Source organism: Artemia sp. Qi Xiang Cuo, chromosome 8, assembly GCF_049724085.1.
Source record: "Artemia sp. Qi Xiang Cuo chromosome 8, ASM4972408v1, whole genome shotgun sequence".
Classification (NCBI taxonomy): Eukaryota; Metazoa; Arthropoda; class Branchiopoda; order Anostraca; family Artemiidae; genus Artemia; species Artemia sp. Qi Xiang Cuo.
In genome coordinates, this window is record NC_142801.1 from 59,619,554 (window position 1) to 59,637,108 (window position 17,555).

The following is a 17,555-nucleotide window of genomic DNA, read 5'->3' on the forward strand; positions in this document are numbered from 1 at the left end:
GAGCCATATTTGATCACTGTCATCACTGTAGCTTCTAATATTCTAATCTTGGTTGCAGACTTATTTTCATATTCTTCCAAACTCTGAAAAACATCCTGAGCCTTGGCTATTCTACTTTTAACATCTTCATTGCTCCCACCATCTTCACTAATATTACTACCAAGGTAAGTGAAGCTGCCCACCTGATCAATCTTTTTATTACCGAACGTCACCCTTTCATCTTCACTTATTCCTAGCCTTAGTGACTTACTCTTCTTGATATTTTTTTCAAACCAATTCTAGCACCCTTAATTCGCAAAACCTCTAAAACTTCCTTCCTTTTGCTCACACTTTCATCTAGGATGCTTATATTATCAGTATAACCTAAGTCCAGGAGACTTTTTCCTCCCCATTTGATTTCGTGGTCTCCCATTGCCTTTCCTGTGATCCTTATATCAAAGTCCATCAAAATAATCCATATAAAAGGGAATAGAACACAACCCTGCTTAACTCCTGATTTGATACAAAACCAGCTGCTAACCTCATTTCCTACCTTTCCTTATTCTTTATTTCTTCATTTCCTCATTCCTAATCTCGCACATAGCACTTATCACTTTAATGCATTTGTCTGGTATATCATACAAGGATAAAACCTTTACTAAAGCCCTTCTATTAACAGAATCGAACGTTTGCTCATAATCTATAAAACTGAGGACCAAAGGTGTTTGAAAACTCAGGCACTTCTCAATTATTAGCCTAAAAGTGAAAATTTAGTCGACACATCCTCTACCTTTTCTAAAACCGCATTGTTCTTCTCTTAAAACTTTGTCTACGGCATCTCTCAGTCTAAAAAGTATCAAATTACTAAGTAATTTGCTAGCTATAGAGACCAGACTAATACCTAGGTAATTACCTTTCTTATAAAGTCTCTTAATTAAGGTTTTCTCAAAACCGTTAAATACTTCTCTTTGTAAAAAAAAATCCTATTCATAATCTTTAGTAACTTATTTCTAACCTCAAAGCCACCATATCTAAGAAACACATTTACAACCCTATCAGCACCATGAGCCTTATTATTTTTTTTAATCGTTTCAGTACTGTCGCTAATTCCTCCTCACAAAACAAATCTTCCTTCACATCCAAGGTATCACAAACTCTTTCATTTTCCTCTATATCTTTTCCTGCAACTCTTTCTCGGTTAAGCAAATTCTCAAAATGTTCGTCCCATCTCTCTTTAGTTTTTTCCTTATCACTAATCGCAGCCCCATTCCTATCTTTAACTGGGCCGAGTCCGAATTGACTACTCCCTCTCAATTCGTTAACATGCCAGTACAATATTTTACTATTATTCCGTCTAGCTGCATCTTCCAGATCCTCGGCAATTTTATCCATGGTCTCTACTTCACAACTCCTTTGTTCATATTTTAATGTTTCTCCACTTTCTTTACATTCCTTTTGTTTTCATATAATCTATCACTCAGATAATTCTTGTACAAGTCCTTTCTCCTTTCTATTAAACCTGAAGCTTTTTTGCTAATATCCTTAGCTGCAGTTCTAGCTTTCTTCCTTAATACACCTTCAGCAACTTCCCAAATTATTTTTCAAAAATTATTACAACCATCTTCCAAATTATCAAATTATAGTCTATTTTCTGAAGCTGATGACCTGGGAGCAAATGTTTACACTAGGCTTATAATCCAGAAGCTAAAATCTGACTTCTCTAGATTCGGGATGCCCTTGATTATTACATCTGATATCAGGCCACAATTCACATCATAAATATTTAAGGATTTCATGAGACAATCGGGAATAAAACACAATACATCTAGCCCAAACCAACCCTTGTCTAATGGGCTTGCTGAGAAAACAGTTGGCATTGCTAAGGCCATGATCATGAAGTTGCTAAGGATCATGAAAACAAACATATTGAATACCGACCTTGAGCCTGCCCTCCATGAGTACCACAACACACCAGTCGACGGCCTAGCTTCCCCAGCCCAGATGCTAATGAGTAAAAGTTTGAGATCCTTAATACTCTGGACCATTGAGCACTTGTCTCAAAAATCGTACCTATGCAGGAATTCATATCCACTAGGAATAAAGAAAGGGAAAGACAGAAACGCTACTATGATTAAAATACCAAAATTCTTAATCACTGCAGACAGGCCAAACAGTTCGAGTACAGCCCAACGATCAAACCTGGCACACTGCAACAAACCTGGCACACTGCACAGAAGCAGATGCGCCACGATCGTATGTAGTACAGACAAAATCCAACAGACAATATCACCGGAATAGAAAGGACTTAATAGTCGTGTACAAATGAAAAGAGTTCTGATTCAAACACCGGCAGCTCGTCGGTACATGTTTCATGGCATCACTCCCCAGATTTACCCCATATAGAGGATGTGCACCTTAGCTAAGCCAGCATGTCAGAGCTGCCAGCTGCCATTACCCACGAAAACAATGTGATCTTCCTGCCTTCCGCGGCCGAAGTCGACAACAGTCTTAGAAGTTCTTTTACCTCAAGTAGTGGTCGACAATTGAAGCCACCGTCAAAAATAAACCTATGATTTACACGCTTCTCTGAAAAGAAGGGAGATGTAATATTCCTTACTTGCCTGCTTGCATTTTGTAAGTGTGCTGTTATGTATTGCTTGTGTTTTTGCTTATGTTTGCCAATATGTATTGCTTGTGCTTTGCTTATGATTGTATTATTCAGGTTTTATAGCCTGGGTTTTTGAAGTATATACTTGAAGAGGCAAATTGTTACAAAAGTAGAAATAAAAGGGAATTTTAACATCCGGAAAGCCACGGAGTTGGATAATCCATTGATTTGAAATTAATATATATCAGTTGTAGTCAATATTGATGAATGTTTTTTTTTATTAGTTGCAATCATTAAAAACACCAAAAACAAGAAAACTCCCAAAAAAATTGTAAACACATAAATGCATCCAGCCAGGAAACCTAAAAACCGAGGGTAACTTTGAATCAATGGAAATTTGTACCCTTTGAAGACTGTGAATCCTAAAAGTTGCCCTGGGACAATGAGAATTGCAGTCCTATTTTTTAGTTAAAATTGAATATGTGCTTTGAATACCCCACAGTTTTTTTTTTAAGGAACACAATTCCTGGACTTGGGGCTTGCTATACTCTTACCCAGGGATTCAACAAGAATGAAGTTTCCACAACTATAGAGCATTTTCTTAGTACTCTACACCATTGAGCACTTGTCTCAAAAATCGTACCTATGCAGGAATTCATGTCCGCAAGGAATAAAGAAAGGGAAAAACGGAAAGGCTACTATGATCAACTCACCAAAAATCTCAATCACTGCAGACAGGCCAACAAGTTTGAGTACAGTCCGACGATCAAATCTGGCAACCTGCAACAGTCCTCAGAGAAGCAGATGTGCCACGATTTTAGGTAGTACAGACGAAATCCAACAGACATTGTCGCTGGAACAGAAAGCAATTGATAGTCGTGTACAGATGAAAAGAGTTCTGACTCAAAAACTGGCAGCTCGTCAGTACGTGATTCATTGCATCACTCCCCAGACTTACCCCAAATAGAGAACATACACCTTTGCCAAGCCATCATGTTAGAACTGCCAGTTGCCGTGCCCCAAGAAAACCATGTGATCTTCCTGTCTTCTGCAGCCGAAATTGACAACAGTCTTAGAAGTTCTTTTAATACAAGTAGTGGTCGACAAGTCAAGCCACCGTCAAGAATAAACCTATGGTTTACACGCTTCTCTGAAAAGAGAAGTATTTTGTAAGTTTGCTGTTAGTTATTGCTTGGGCGTTATCTGTCGCTTGTGCTTTGCTTATGATTGTATTATTTCATGTTTTGTAACCTGGGTTTTTGAAGTTTTGAAGTATAATACAAGTAATGGTCGACAAGTCAAGCCACCGTCAAGAATAAACCTATGATTTACACGCTTCTCTGAAAAGAAGGGAGATGTAATATTCCTTACTTACCTGCTTGCATTGTGTAAGTGTGCTGTTATTTATTGCTTGGGCGTTATCTGTCACTTGTGCTTTGCTTATGATTGTATTATTTCATGTTTTGTAACCTGGGTTTTTGAAGTATATACTTGAAGAGGCAAATTGTTACAAAAGTAGAAATAAAATGGAATTTTAACACCCGGAAAGCCATGGAGTTGGATAATCCATTGATTTGAAATTAATATATATCAGTTGTAGTCAATATTGATGAATGTTTTTTTTATTAGTTGCAATCGTTAAAAACACCAAAAACAAGAAAACTCCAAAAAAAAAATTGTAAACACATAAATGCATCCAGCCAGGAAACCTAAACACCGAGGGGAAGTTTGAATCAATGGGAATTTGTACCCTTTGAAGACTGTGAATCCTAATAGTTGCCCTGGGACAATGAGAATTGCAGTCCTATTTTTAGTTAACATTGAATATGTGCTTTGAATACCTCACAGTTTTTTTTAAGGAACACAATTCCTGGTTCTTAGGACTTACTATACTCTTACCCAGGGATTCAACAAGAATGAAGTTTCCACAACTATAGAGCATTTTCTTAGTACTCTACACCATTGAGCACTTGTCTCAAAAATCGTACCTATGCAGGAATTCATGTCCGCAAGGAATAAAGAAAGGGAAAAACGGAAAGGCTACTATGATCAACATACCAAAAATCTCAATCACTGCAGACAGGCCAACAAGTTTGAGTACAGTCCGACGATCAAATCTGGCAACCTGCAACAGTCCTCAGAGAAGCAGATGCATCACGATTTTAGGTAGTACAGACGAAATTCAACAGACAATGTCGCTGGAACAGAGAGCACTTGATGGTCGTGTACAGATGAAAAGAGTTCTGACTCAAAAACTGGCAGCTCATCAGTACGTGATTCATTGCATCACTCCCTAGACTTACCCCAAATAGAGAACATGCACCTTTGCCAAGCCATCATGTTAGAACTGCCAGTTGCCATGCCCCAAGAAAACGATGTGATCTTCCTACCTTCTGCAGCCGAAATCGACAAGAGTCTGAGAAGTTCTTTTAATGCAAGTAGTGGTCGATAAGTCAAGCCACCGTCAAGTATAAACCTATGATTTACAAGCTCTTTCGAAAAGAAGGGGGATGTAATATTCCTTACTTACCTGCTTGCATTGTGTAAGTGTGGTGTTATTTATTGCTTGGGCGTTATCTGTCGCTTGTGCTTTGCTTATGATTGTATTATTTCATGTTTTGTAACCTGGGTTTTTGAAGTATATACTTGAAGAGACAAACTGTTACAAAAGTAGAAGTAAAATTAAATTTTAACATCCGGAAAACCACGGAGTTGGATAATACATCGATTTGAAATTAGTATTTATCTGTCGTAGTCAATGTTGATGAATGTTGTTTTATTAGTTGCAATCGTTAGAAGACCGAAAACAAGAAAACTCCAAAAAAATTGTAAACACATAAAATCAAAATTGCATCCAGCCAGGAAACCTAAGCATCGAAGGGAAGTTTGAATCCATAAGAAATTGTACCTTTTGAAGACTGTGAATCCTAAAAGTCACCATGGGACAATGCGAATTGCAAACTACAATTTGCAGTCCTTTTTTTAGTTAACATTGAATATGTGCTTTGAATGCCCCACAGTTTTTTATAAGGAACACAATGCCTGGGCTTAGGACTTACTATGCTCTTATCCAGGGATTCAACAAGAATGAAGTTTCCGAAACTATACAGCATTTTAAACTTAATTTTTCATAAAAATTTAAGTTACCCTATATATTTCCACTGTATTCCTGAGTTCAGTTTCATATAAAAACAACCTTTCGGGATCCAAAATGAAAAATCTGTTAAATACACAAAGCTATAGACAATCATGTACGTAAGTGTTTAATACAATTTTACCAAATAAAATCAAATATAAACTGACGATATGTTCATAAATACATTTTCTCTACAACAATTTTTAATTGATGAAGAAATAAAATAAGAAGAAATAAAATTTTATGTCATAAACAATAGCACCAGTATATACGTAGGAAAATAACAATTTCAACAAAATTAAGATTAAATATGACAATTGAGATTGTTGGATTATAATTGTAGATATTTTATTGTTTGTTTGATAATTTGCTCCTTGGGTAAGTTGATTGCAAAGTGTTTCATAAAACACAGGCTACTTTTGAATTATATTGTCAGGCTACTAGGTAAATGTTACTGCTGAGTATCAAAGATTGTATTTTGCCAGCTTGATAAGTTGTTAGCCAGTAAAATTCTACTTTAGCTACTTTTGACTATCATGGAAAGGGGTTGGGTTAGGAAAATGAAACTTTCAGGGATGGGTCTACAGGCTAAACTATGTCCTGGGAAGGTATTTTGAAGTAGGCTAGGCTACCTACCTCCACTCCTTCTTCCTCTAAAGGGTCTTGACCTTTGATGACTTTTAAAAATTGGTGAGTTATAGAAGTGAAACCTTGCAAAATAAATCTTCTGCTTAAATGAAGTAGGCCTACAGCAAAATTGTTCTCACCTTCACAACTTTGCTCAATCCCAATTTATAACAATTTAAAGATATGCAAATACATTTCCTGAATTTAGAAAAAAAAGGATTGATATGGTTTAAAATTCTGCTCCAATAACAGGAATTGCATTTTTCAAAGGTAAAGCAAGAGAAAAGAAACTGATAACTGAAAATAAGGTAAAATATTGTTTTGTCAAAATTTTAATGGGTAGGCCTATAGATCTGTCATGTAGACAAATATCAGGACCCTCTAGAAGGAGAAGGAGTGGAGGTAGGTACTTCAAAATACCTTCCTGGGACATGCTTTAGCCTGTAGACCCATCCCTAAAAGTTTCATTTTCCCAACATAACCCCATTCCAAGATAGCCAAAAGTAGGTAAAGTAGAATTTTACCAAGCATTATATTCCTTGTTTAATGAGTAATCTTGAGCCCTTAAAAAGGGGTCCCAAATGCATTCTGTATGAATTATGAAAGAGCAAAAAAAGCATCAAATGATGTTTTCACATTAATTCTAGCTAAATTATATGGTCCACTGCAAAGTTACCATTAAATTTACCCACCCCACCTCCTAATGTGAAAATATATAGGCTACCCTAACCCTGAATTGTTGACAGTAAAATTTGAATTACAAATAGCCTCATGGGCGCCCACAAGCTGAATTCCAGGGGGGCAAACCTCATCTAATTGGCACTTTTAATGCTAGGCTATATAATAGAAATATCAGAACAAAAATATAAAAATAAGACAGCATCATTCAACCAGGGGGGGCGGGAGCCCCCCCCCCCCTGCCCCCCCATGAATAGCCTACATCAAAATAGGATAATTGGTATTCCCAAAAAGAGGTCCATGTAGGTTAGTCAAGAATCTAATATTTTCATTTGTTTGATCTTAAAGAATTTTAATAATAAACATATTGATGTATAGCTTAGATTTTAAGCTTTCCTCTGCAATTCCTGTAGTCTGAGTAGAATTTTAGGTAGATTTTTACCAAATCATATTATTGAGTAACAACTAAAGTGAATATACCATTCAATGCCTTTTTTTATGCTGATTACAAATATAATAATCATTTTTGTTGGAAATGAATTTTAGCCCCCCCCTCCTAACCTAACCCCCACCCCCAAATGTGCAAATATATATCCTGAATTGATATATATATATAGGGGGAGGGCTAAAATTCATCTCTGACAGAAATTATTATTATATTTGTAATCAGCATAAAAAAAGGCATTGAAGGGTATATTCACTTTATTTGTAAGTCAATAATATGATTTGGTAAAAATTTAGGTAAATATTTACCTAATCATATTATTGAGTTATGACTAAAGTGAATACACTACTCAATGCCTTTTTTATGCTGATTACAAATATAATAATCATTTTTATTGGATATGAATTTCAACCCCCCCCCTAACCTAACCCCCACCCCCATATGTGCATATATATATCCTGAGAGTAAAATTCTACTTTAGCTACTTTTGACTATCATGGAAAGGGGTTGGGTTAGGAAAATGAAACTTTCAGGGATGGGTCTACAGGCTAAACTATGTCCTGGGAAGGTATTTTGAAGTAGGCTACCTACCTCCATTCCTTCTTCCTCTAAAGGGTCTTGACCTTGATGACTTTTAAAAATTGGTGAGTTATAGAAGTGAAACCTTGCAAAATAGATCTTCTGCTTAAATGAAGTACAGCAAAATTGTTCTCACCTTCACAACTTTGCTCAATCCCAATTTATAACGATTTAAAGATATGCAAATACATTTCCTAAATTTAGAAAAAAAGGATTGATATGGCTTAAAATTCTGCTCCAATAACAGGAATTGCATTTTTCAGAGGTAAAGCAACAGAAAAGAAACTAATAACTGAAAATAAGGTAAAATGTTGTTTTGTCAAAATTTTAATGGGTAGGCCTATAGATCTGTCATGTAGACAAATATCAGGACCCTCTAGAAGGAGAAGGAGTGGAGGTAGGTACTTCAAAATACCTTCCTGGGACATGCTTTAGCCTGTAGACCCATCCCTAAAAGTGTCATTTTCCCAACATAACCCCATTCCAAGATAGCCAAAAGTAGGTAAAGTAGAATTTTACCATCCTGAGTTGACATATATAGGATGGGGGGGGGGGGCTAAAATTCATTTCTGATAGAAATGATTGTTATATTTTTAATCAGCATAAAAAAAGGAATCAAATGGTTTATTCACTTTATTTGAAACTCAATAATATGATTTGGTAAATATTTACCAAAATTTACCAAATTTTAAACCATATCAGTGTTTTTCTTCCAAATTTAGTAATGTATTTGCAGATCTTTGAACCCTCATAAATTGAGATGAAGCAAATTTGTGAAGCTGAAAACAATTTTTTTGTACTTCATTAAAGTAGAAGATCTGTTTTGCAAGGTTTCATTTTCATAACACAAAATGTTTATAAAGGTCATCAAAAGTCACTGCCTTAGAGAGAGAAGAGTAGAGACAGGTGCTTCAAACTACTTTCATAGGACATACTTTGGGTAAATATTTACCAAATCATATTATTGAGTTATAAATAAAGTGAATATACCACTTGATGCCTTTTACAAATATAATAATCCTTTTTGTTGGAAATAAATTTTACCCCCACTTCTATTTATACAATTCAGGGTATATATTTGCACATTAGGAGGGTGGGGGTAAATTTTATTTCTGATGTAAATGAGATGTAAGTCTAAACTTTCCCCCACCCCCTAATGTGCAAATATATACCTTGAATTGGTATATATATATAGGGGTGGGGGGTAAAATTCATTTCCAACAAAAATGACTATTATATTCATAAAGATCATAAAAAAGGCATCAAGTGGTATATTCTTTTTATTTGTAACTCAATAATATGATTTGGTAAATATTTGTCATGCTTTGGCTTGTAGACTCATCCCTGAAAGTTTCATTTCCCTAACCTAACCCCTTTCCAAGATAGCAAAAAGTAGCTAAACTGGAATTTTACTCTACATTTTCTCTTTGAATGGGTTTCTTGACTCATCAAAACTGTGTAGAGGTGTTTGTCTATCTTGATAAGGCACACCTAGGCCTAGTTTAGCTTGATCAGTGAAAATTAGATTCTTTAGTGACCCACTAAAGCTGCTTCTATAGTGCTTAGTATTGATGAAAGGAGGTAAAATTGAACTTTCAAAATATATTATTAACCCTATGTGATATTGATTGTTTCCAGAAAAAATCTTTGGTGAAAGTTGGACAATTTCCTCATTTCCATTGCCACCATCTCTCAAGCAACTTCCTTGCCAGTAGCATTGCCTTGATCTCATGATGCCACCAAAAAACACTGAAAAAATTGCTGCTAAACCACCAAAAACAGTAACACCGAAAAAAGGTTCTGACAGATCTGCAGTAGATGGCTGTGCATTAGATGAAAGCTCCAGAACCATTCAGTGTGATCAATGTGATGAGCAGCTTGATGCCAAGTGCCTCTTGATGTCAGACATGGAATATGACATTTTTACCAAAATGAATGTTAGACTGGGAAGTGTTTGGGTGTGCCCCATGTGTAAGGCTGGTAGGGTCAAACAAAGTGTTCAAGACATTCTAAAAACCACATTGAATGAACATGTAGACAAATTTCAGGACATGTTTGGCTCACTCAAACAGAACATGAGCACATCTTTTGACTCTGTTAAAGCCAAAATTCAAGATCTCAAGGAGAGTGTCAAGACAAAAGTGTCTGTATCTGAAGCTTTCTCAGGCAAGAACAAGACAGATACAACAGATGCCTGAACCTTATTGCATATGGCATACCACCTCAAGCAGATGATGAACAATTCATATGAAAATTCATAAAAAATGAGTTCAAGGTCAATGTGGACAGAATTACAAACATTTGAAACTTACCAAAAGCTCAAAACTTGAGATTCTAGAGCCCCTGCTGCTGCAAGGCCTGATCCCATATTGTTTTATATTAGTTCAAGTAAGCAGAAATCCTTAAGCTCTTCTGCACCAAAAAAGGCAACATAGCCTTTTATGCAGATACCTCCAAAGAGGACCACCAGAAAAGAAAGGAACTAGTGGATGAGATAAAAAAAAAACGCACTGCTGCGGGCAAGCAGAATCTAAGAATTAGAAATGGGGTCATTCTTGTTAAAAATGGGGCACCTTTCGGATTCTCAGTCCCTGTGCAATCACAAAAGATGGAGCACTAAATCTGGAACAGCCTCATGTAAATAGTTTAAATGGGGAACAAGAGAGCATTAGAAGTTCCATGGACTCAACAATTTATGAAAGCACAGAATCACTGGAATCAGCCAATGATGTTTTTCTAAGTGCCAATTCAGACAGTAAAAGTGAAATCATTTCCAAAAATGAAATGCCTGAAACAGAAATTCCTGGTGTTGGCAACAGTGCTACAAAGATAGACAAATCCAAAAAAGCATTTTGTGTGCTTTACACAAATTCTGATACTCTTGCCCCAAAGCTTGCTGAACTGAAAGCTTTTTGTTTTGATCTTAATGTGGACATTATTTGTGTGTTTGAAACTTGCCCAAAAAAACTCAGTGCACAGGTTGGAGGAATCTCACATTCAAATCCCTGGATTCAACTTGTGTAGCAATTTGGATAACACTGAATGTTGCAGAGGAGTAGCAATATACTGCAGAACTGGACTGAAAGCTAAAACTGGGAGTTACCCTCTTATTAATTCCACTAGTAGGTGGGTTGAAAATGTTTGTTTGTATTGTATCTGAATCATATATGATAGGTTTAATTTACCAAAGTCCATCAACTCCTGATCAATTTATTTCATATCTATCCATATCTGACCTGCTGTCCAGAATGAGTTACAATGAGCACTCAACTGTCTTTTTGTTTGGAGATTTTAATATGCCTGATGTTGATTGGGTTGAAGGAATAGTATATCCCCTGAAAGTATCCCATCCTGTGTCTAAAAAAATTCCCTTTCTGACAACCTACTGATACAGATTGTAGACCAACCAACACGATTCAGGCACCAACAACAACCCTCCTTACTTGACTTTGTTATCACAAATGATCCTGAACAAGTTCTCTCTATTTCTTACCATCCTGTTCTTGGAAGCAGTGACCATGTCTGTATCTTGACTAAGATACAGATTAACAATAAAAAGGAGAATATGATAAAGAAATCCTTTACAAACTATGAGCAGATAAGGCAGGACCTATCCAGGATTAAATGGGAGGATATAGTCAATAGTGGGGACATTGAGAAAAACTGGGAAACATTTAAGGTAACAGTCTTAGATGGTGAAAAGAAAAACACCCAAAAATATTGGTGTCTACCACCTAAAACACTCCCATACCTGCCAAAAGAAGTAAAAAAACAAAGAAAAAGAAAAGAGCTTAGGCCAAGTATGTAAAATTTAAATGTGATAACCACCATGACAGGTTTAAGAAATGTAGAAACAGACTAAGAAATTTGACTTGGAAGGTTATGAGGGACCTTAAGGATGCAATTGCAGCTAACTCAAAACAGAACCCAAAGATGATTTGGTGTCTCTGTAGCCCTGTCTAGACAAGATATCCCAGGTCTAATGAGAGAGGATGATGAACAAGCTTCAGATACAAAAGAAAAAGCATACCTCCTGAATTCCAGTTGTAGTACCAATTTCTCTGCCCTACCCACAGCCAACACACCACCTCCTCTACCAGAACAACTAATGACAGAATCAATTGTCATGCCAATTATTTGTACAGGATGTTAAGAAGAGGCTAAAAAAACTTGAGGCTAACAAAGCTGCTGGACCCAATAACCTACACCCAAGACTGTTAAAAGAAACTGCTGAATACTTTGCTGAACCAAATTGCTATGATGTTTGAGATGTCCCTCACTTCCAAATGATTGGAAGCAAGCTAACATCAAGCCAATACACAAAAAAGGGAGAAGGGATCTTGCTAGTAATTATCAGCATATAAGTCTCACATCAGTTGTATGTAAAGTACTTGAGGGCATCATAAACAATGCACTGGTCTCCCACCTCGAGAAAAACCAATTGCCTTGCAAAAGCCAACATGGTTTTCGAAAAGGCCATTCAATTGATACTAATCTAATGGAGTCATATAATTTTGTGACTAGACTCTTAGATACTGGTCAGCTGGTGGATGTTATATTGCTCGACCAAGCCAAAGCCTTTGACAAAGTTTAACACCAACTACTAATTTTGAAATTAAAGCCATAAAGAGTGCATAAAGATGTAGTAGCTTGGATAGAAGCCTTTCTAACTGGCAGGACTCAGAGGGTGTTGGTGTGCAATGGCAATGCTGTCTATTCTGAACTGCTACCAGTCACAAGTGGAGTGCCACAGGGCACCATCCTGGGGCCCACATTATTCACCATATAGAAATAGCTGTCACAGCACCCCTGGGGAGAAGTGACCATTGCAGCATATAAGCAGAGATTAGACTAGCAAAGCCATTTAAATGTACAAAGAAGACCATAACCAGGTTAGATGCAGCTAAGCACAAGAGCATGATGCAAAGTGTAGACTGGGAATGCATGAGGCTTGATGTTGATGTAAACAATCAGCTACAACTAGTCACTGACACCATCAAAACAGCAGTTACTTGCTGCTCAGTCACTAGCAAGAAAACAGTCCCCAAAACTCTACCAAAATTAGACCCCAATATGAAGCAACATTAAACATAACATTAAACAAAGGAAGTTTAAGAAATTAAAAAAATTCAGGAGCAAGGAGAACAAAAAAGCATACCAACAAGCTAGCAATAAAGTCGACAGTGAATCCAGAAAAGTTGAAAAGGAGCAGGAACAGTATGTTGCTGGCAAGGCAAAAACCAAACCAAAAATGTTTTGGAAACACGTCAACAAAAAGCTCACAAGTAGAACTGGAATCCCTAACCTGAAGCAAGAAAATGACAATAAAGCCAGCACCCCAGCTGAAAAAGCAGAATTATTGAGCCAGTTCTTTAGCTCAGAATACATTACCAAATCCCCAGAAGCCAGCACTGTAAGTCCAACAAATTGACCCCAGAGGAAGGAAACCAAGGTTGGGCAAGGTGATGTGCTCAAACTACTCAGGGAAATAGATCCAAACAAATCACCTGGACCCAATGGTATAGCAGCCAGATGGCTGAAGATTGCTGCTGAAGAACTTGCAGAACCACTTACTCACCTATTTGATACATCCCTACAGAATGGTATTGTCCCAGCTAAATGGAAACAAGCTAATGTTGTGCCCATACATAAGAAGGGGGACGAATGCAGTGCCTCCAACTACAGGCCAATAAGCCTAACTTCCCAGCTCTCCAAGATTATGGACAAATTGGTCTGCAACAAGATTATGAATTTTGTATCTGAAAATTAATTGATTGGTGCAGAACAGTTTGGCTTCATGCTGAGAAGTAACTGCAACAAATCAGCTCCTGGAAGTTTTGGACGAGTGGAATACAGACTTGGAAAGTGGCCTTAGTATTCTGGTGGTTCTGTTTGATGTTGAAAAGGCCTTTGACAAAGTCCCCCATAGCACCCTACTCTCACGACTTTGTACCTTCAGTATAAGTGAGCAAATGATTTTGACATAAATAGCATAACTAAGGGTATCATCAGCCGCGTCAAGCTCTTTGCAGACAACACAAAGCTTTTCAGGCCAGTGGCAAAACAAGAAGATGTAACCATCCTGCAGAGCAACATTAACATGTTGAATAGGAATCTTGAGAGCCTAGGATTAAGCTTGAATCCTAAAAAGTGCAAGATATTATGGATTGGACCTAAGCCAAAAAACATTGATGACACCCTTACATTAGCAAAACCAAACACTGTCTCAGTCATATCACACACTGATTGTGAAAGAGACTTGGGGATCTTTATAGACTCAGGGCTGAAATTCCACCAACACACAGATCTCTTTGCAAATAAGGCAAGCAGGCTGGTTGGTCTAATCAGGAGGACTTTCAGGCATTTAGACACTAAAACCTTCACCAGACTCTACAAAGCCGTTGTGTGACCGACCATTTGAGTATGGAAACATGGTCTGGGGTCCCTTATACATTGGCAATGCTATCAAAATTGAGAAGGTGCAGAGACATGCCACCAAACAACTCACTGGTCTAAAAGAAATGTCATATGAAGAGCACATGAAACAAATGAAGCTGCCAAGCCTAAACTATAGAAGAAAAAGAGGGGACCTGATCCAGACTTTCAAATCAAGAAAGGATCTAGATAGAACCAAGTTTGACAAATTCTTCTGTAGTCAGACTAATGTCTATACTAGGGGTAAATCAGCAAAAATCCAGAAACAAACAGCATCAATTAGACAGAGATTTTCTTTCTAGTCAGTAGAGCAGTTAAAACTTGAAACCTCTACAGTAGGGTTACTATAAATTTGGAATTAGTATAATAAGCCAATTCTTTTGATATGTCATATGCAACAAGCCTATATGGCTTCCTCCTTTATTGAATAAAATAAATAAAAATTAATAAATATCAATTGGTATCAAAATTCAGTTTCTTAGAGTTTTGGTTACTATTGATCTGGGTCACTCTGTACATACAGTTCATTACCTCAAATTGTTTGATTACCCATAAAAATCCTGACAGACATCATTGTGATATTGACTGTTGTTTTTGTGTTACCAAAAGTGCTCCATAAAAAGTAATCCATAAAGTAGTACTCCAGTTTCATGGAGCAAGTTTAAAACTTAAAACAAATATAAGTTACTCTGTATATAGGGGGGACTGTCCCCTTCTCAACACCTTGCTCATTAAACAAAACTATTTCTAGTGTTTTGAAAAATCTCATCCTTCCAATTGCAAATTTGCTTAAAAAAACTTAAAACTTCACAGTAAAGAATAAGGAGTTAAAGAGGAGACAACCCCCTTCATATCAGGTTCATTTTTTTTTCAGGTTCAGGTTCATTTATTATTCAATCTTACATAATGACACTAAATATATACAGATATCTTTCAGTGAGACAAGCTCGTTTTGCACAGATAAAAAAAGAAAAACAATAAAGAAATATACGGATTTTCATTCAAAATGGTAGACTTCACAAACAAATATAAATAAATCAATAAATGTAAGGTTAATTACTCACCACATCACAGCAGACACCCACCCGACGATACATAAACAACTCTCAACCAGCAATGGGACAAGAAGAAGGATATCAAGATCCGAGAGAGATCGAAAAATAACAAGAAAAAAAAAAAAAAAAAAAAAAAAAAAAATATTATTTGACTAATAAATGTCCAAAAGGAATGATTTTATTTTATTTTTTAAAATTCTGATCGACACATCAAAATCAAAAATAGATTCATATTGGTTCCACGCGGCGACCACACTATTTCGTAGAGAAAACCGGGACCTCTCTGAAATTATCAACAGCTGGCGTAGTTTGCGTATGCTGCGAGCTAGATGAGAAGATGGCGGAGCAACTGGGAACAAATCAAAAGAAAAGAAATAACTGGGCAGTGACAGGAGATTATGATTAACCTTGAACAATATCGAGTTAAAAGTAACTGAAAGTTCAACAGGAAGAATATTCAATAAACAATACAAACTCTTTGTAGAAGACTTACTGGGGAAAGATGCTGGGGAAGGAAGATAAATTTTTAAAATACGAAGCGCCTTATTTTGTTGCCTCTGAAGCGGAATTAAATGGGATCTGAAAGTATTCAAGTAAATAAGTGGGCAGTAATTTAGATAAGAATGAACAAGAGCGAAATAAATAGAACGCATAGCTTCGAGCGGCAAAATGAATTTCATACGTTGCATAATACCCACGTTCCTTCCAAGCTTCAATCTTATACCATTTATATGCGGCTTCCAACTCAAATTTGAGTCAACCAGTACAGCAAGGTAACGAATAATTTCAACACGTGATATATCCATACCTGAAACAGATGACTTAATCAACTTCAGACATGGAAGTGCCCGTGACGTACGCGAAAATACCATAAACTTTGTTTTTGAAGTGTTCAGAGCTAGTCTATTTGCTGTAAACCATGCTACTAGTCTATTGAATACTAGACTTAAATTATGTTTGACACGATCTTCATCGATTCCAGAGACACTACAGGCTGTGTCATCTGCGAAGAGAACGGTCAGCCCTAGGTCCTCAACTGAATTACTAATATCATTAACATAAATTAGAAACAACAGAGGGCCGAGAATTGAACCTTGGGGCACTCCAACTTTATTTGACTGGTTCGAAGACATTGATATAACTTCGCCCCCATCAATACACTGGACTCTATTGCTTAAATATGACAATATTATCGATTTAGCCGGACCACGTATACCACAATTAGACAATTTTTCATTTAAAATCATGTGACAAATAGTGTCAAACGCTTTCCGTATATCCACGAATATAGAAGCTGGAATTTCACCCTTATCCAAGGCATCATGAATAAACTGGGTTACTGCCAAAATAGCATGCTCTGTAGAATGTCCTTTTCGAAACCCGAATTTGGACTTACTGAAAAAACTATTCTTGTCAAGAAAATTTACAATCCTCACGTACAAACAACATTCAATAATTTTTCCGAAAGCAGATAGAATAGATATGGGCCTATAGTTGGACGGGTCTTTTATATCTCCCCCTTTGTGTAGTGCAATGACACGGGCGGACTTCATACATGAAGGGAAGATACCATTCTTGAAACAAAGATTAATTATGTGCACAAGAAAATTTACTATACTAGGCATAATCTATTTAAGCAAGTTCGTAGAAGATCCGTCAATTCCTTCTGAGTGTCCATTTTTGAGTTGATGAAGTACAAGCATCAATTCAGCAGACGAGACTGGAGTGAGGAATATGGATCGGTCAGTAGAAGAGGGTAGAAAACTTTTGAAATCAGCAGAATTTGGCGTTGATTTTTGGGATGCCTCTTCCGACGTCTTTTCACCTATTTTAGCGAAGTGCGTGTTGAGCATGTTGGCGACGTTAAGTTTTCCTTTAACAGCTGTATCACCACCTGGGGGCATCATTTCGTCCGAAAAAGAATTCAACTTTTTTTTGCCAATACAATCGTTTATTAATGTCCATACCTTCTTAGGAGATCCATGCGCGCTATTGAATGCCTTCAAATAGTAG

General features: G+C 36.8%; 1 protein-coding gene across 1 annotated transcript in view; it reads left to right on the plus strand.

Moving 5' to 3' along the window:
• Positions 1–5,979: 5,979 nt before the first annotated feature.
• The window catches only part of Arf6 (ADP-ribosylation factor 6), a 50,068-nt gene continuing 38,492 nt past the window's right edge, over positions 5,980–17,555 (plus strand). The window contains exon 1 of the mRNA XM_089093638.1: positions 5,980–6,101. The gene's annotated coding sequence lies outside the window, so the exon portion shown is untranslated. The remainder of the gene's footprint in view (positions 6,102–17,555) is intronic.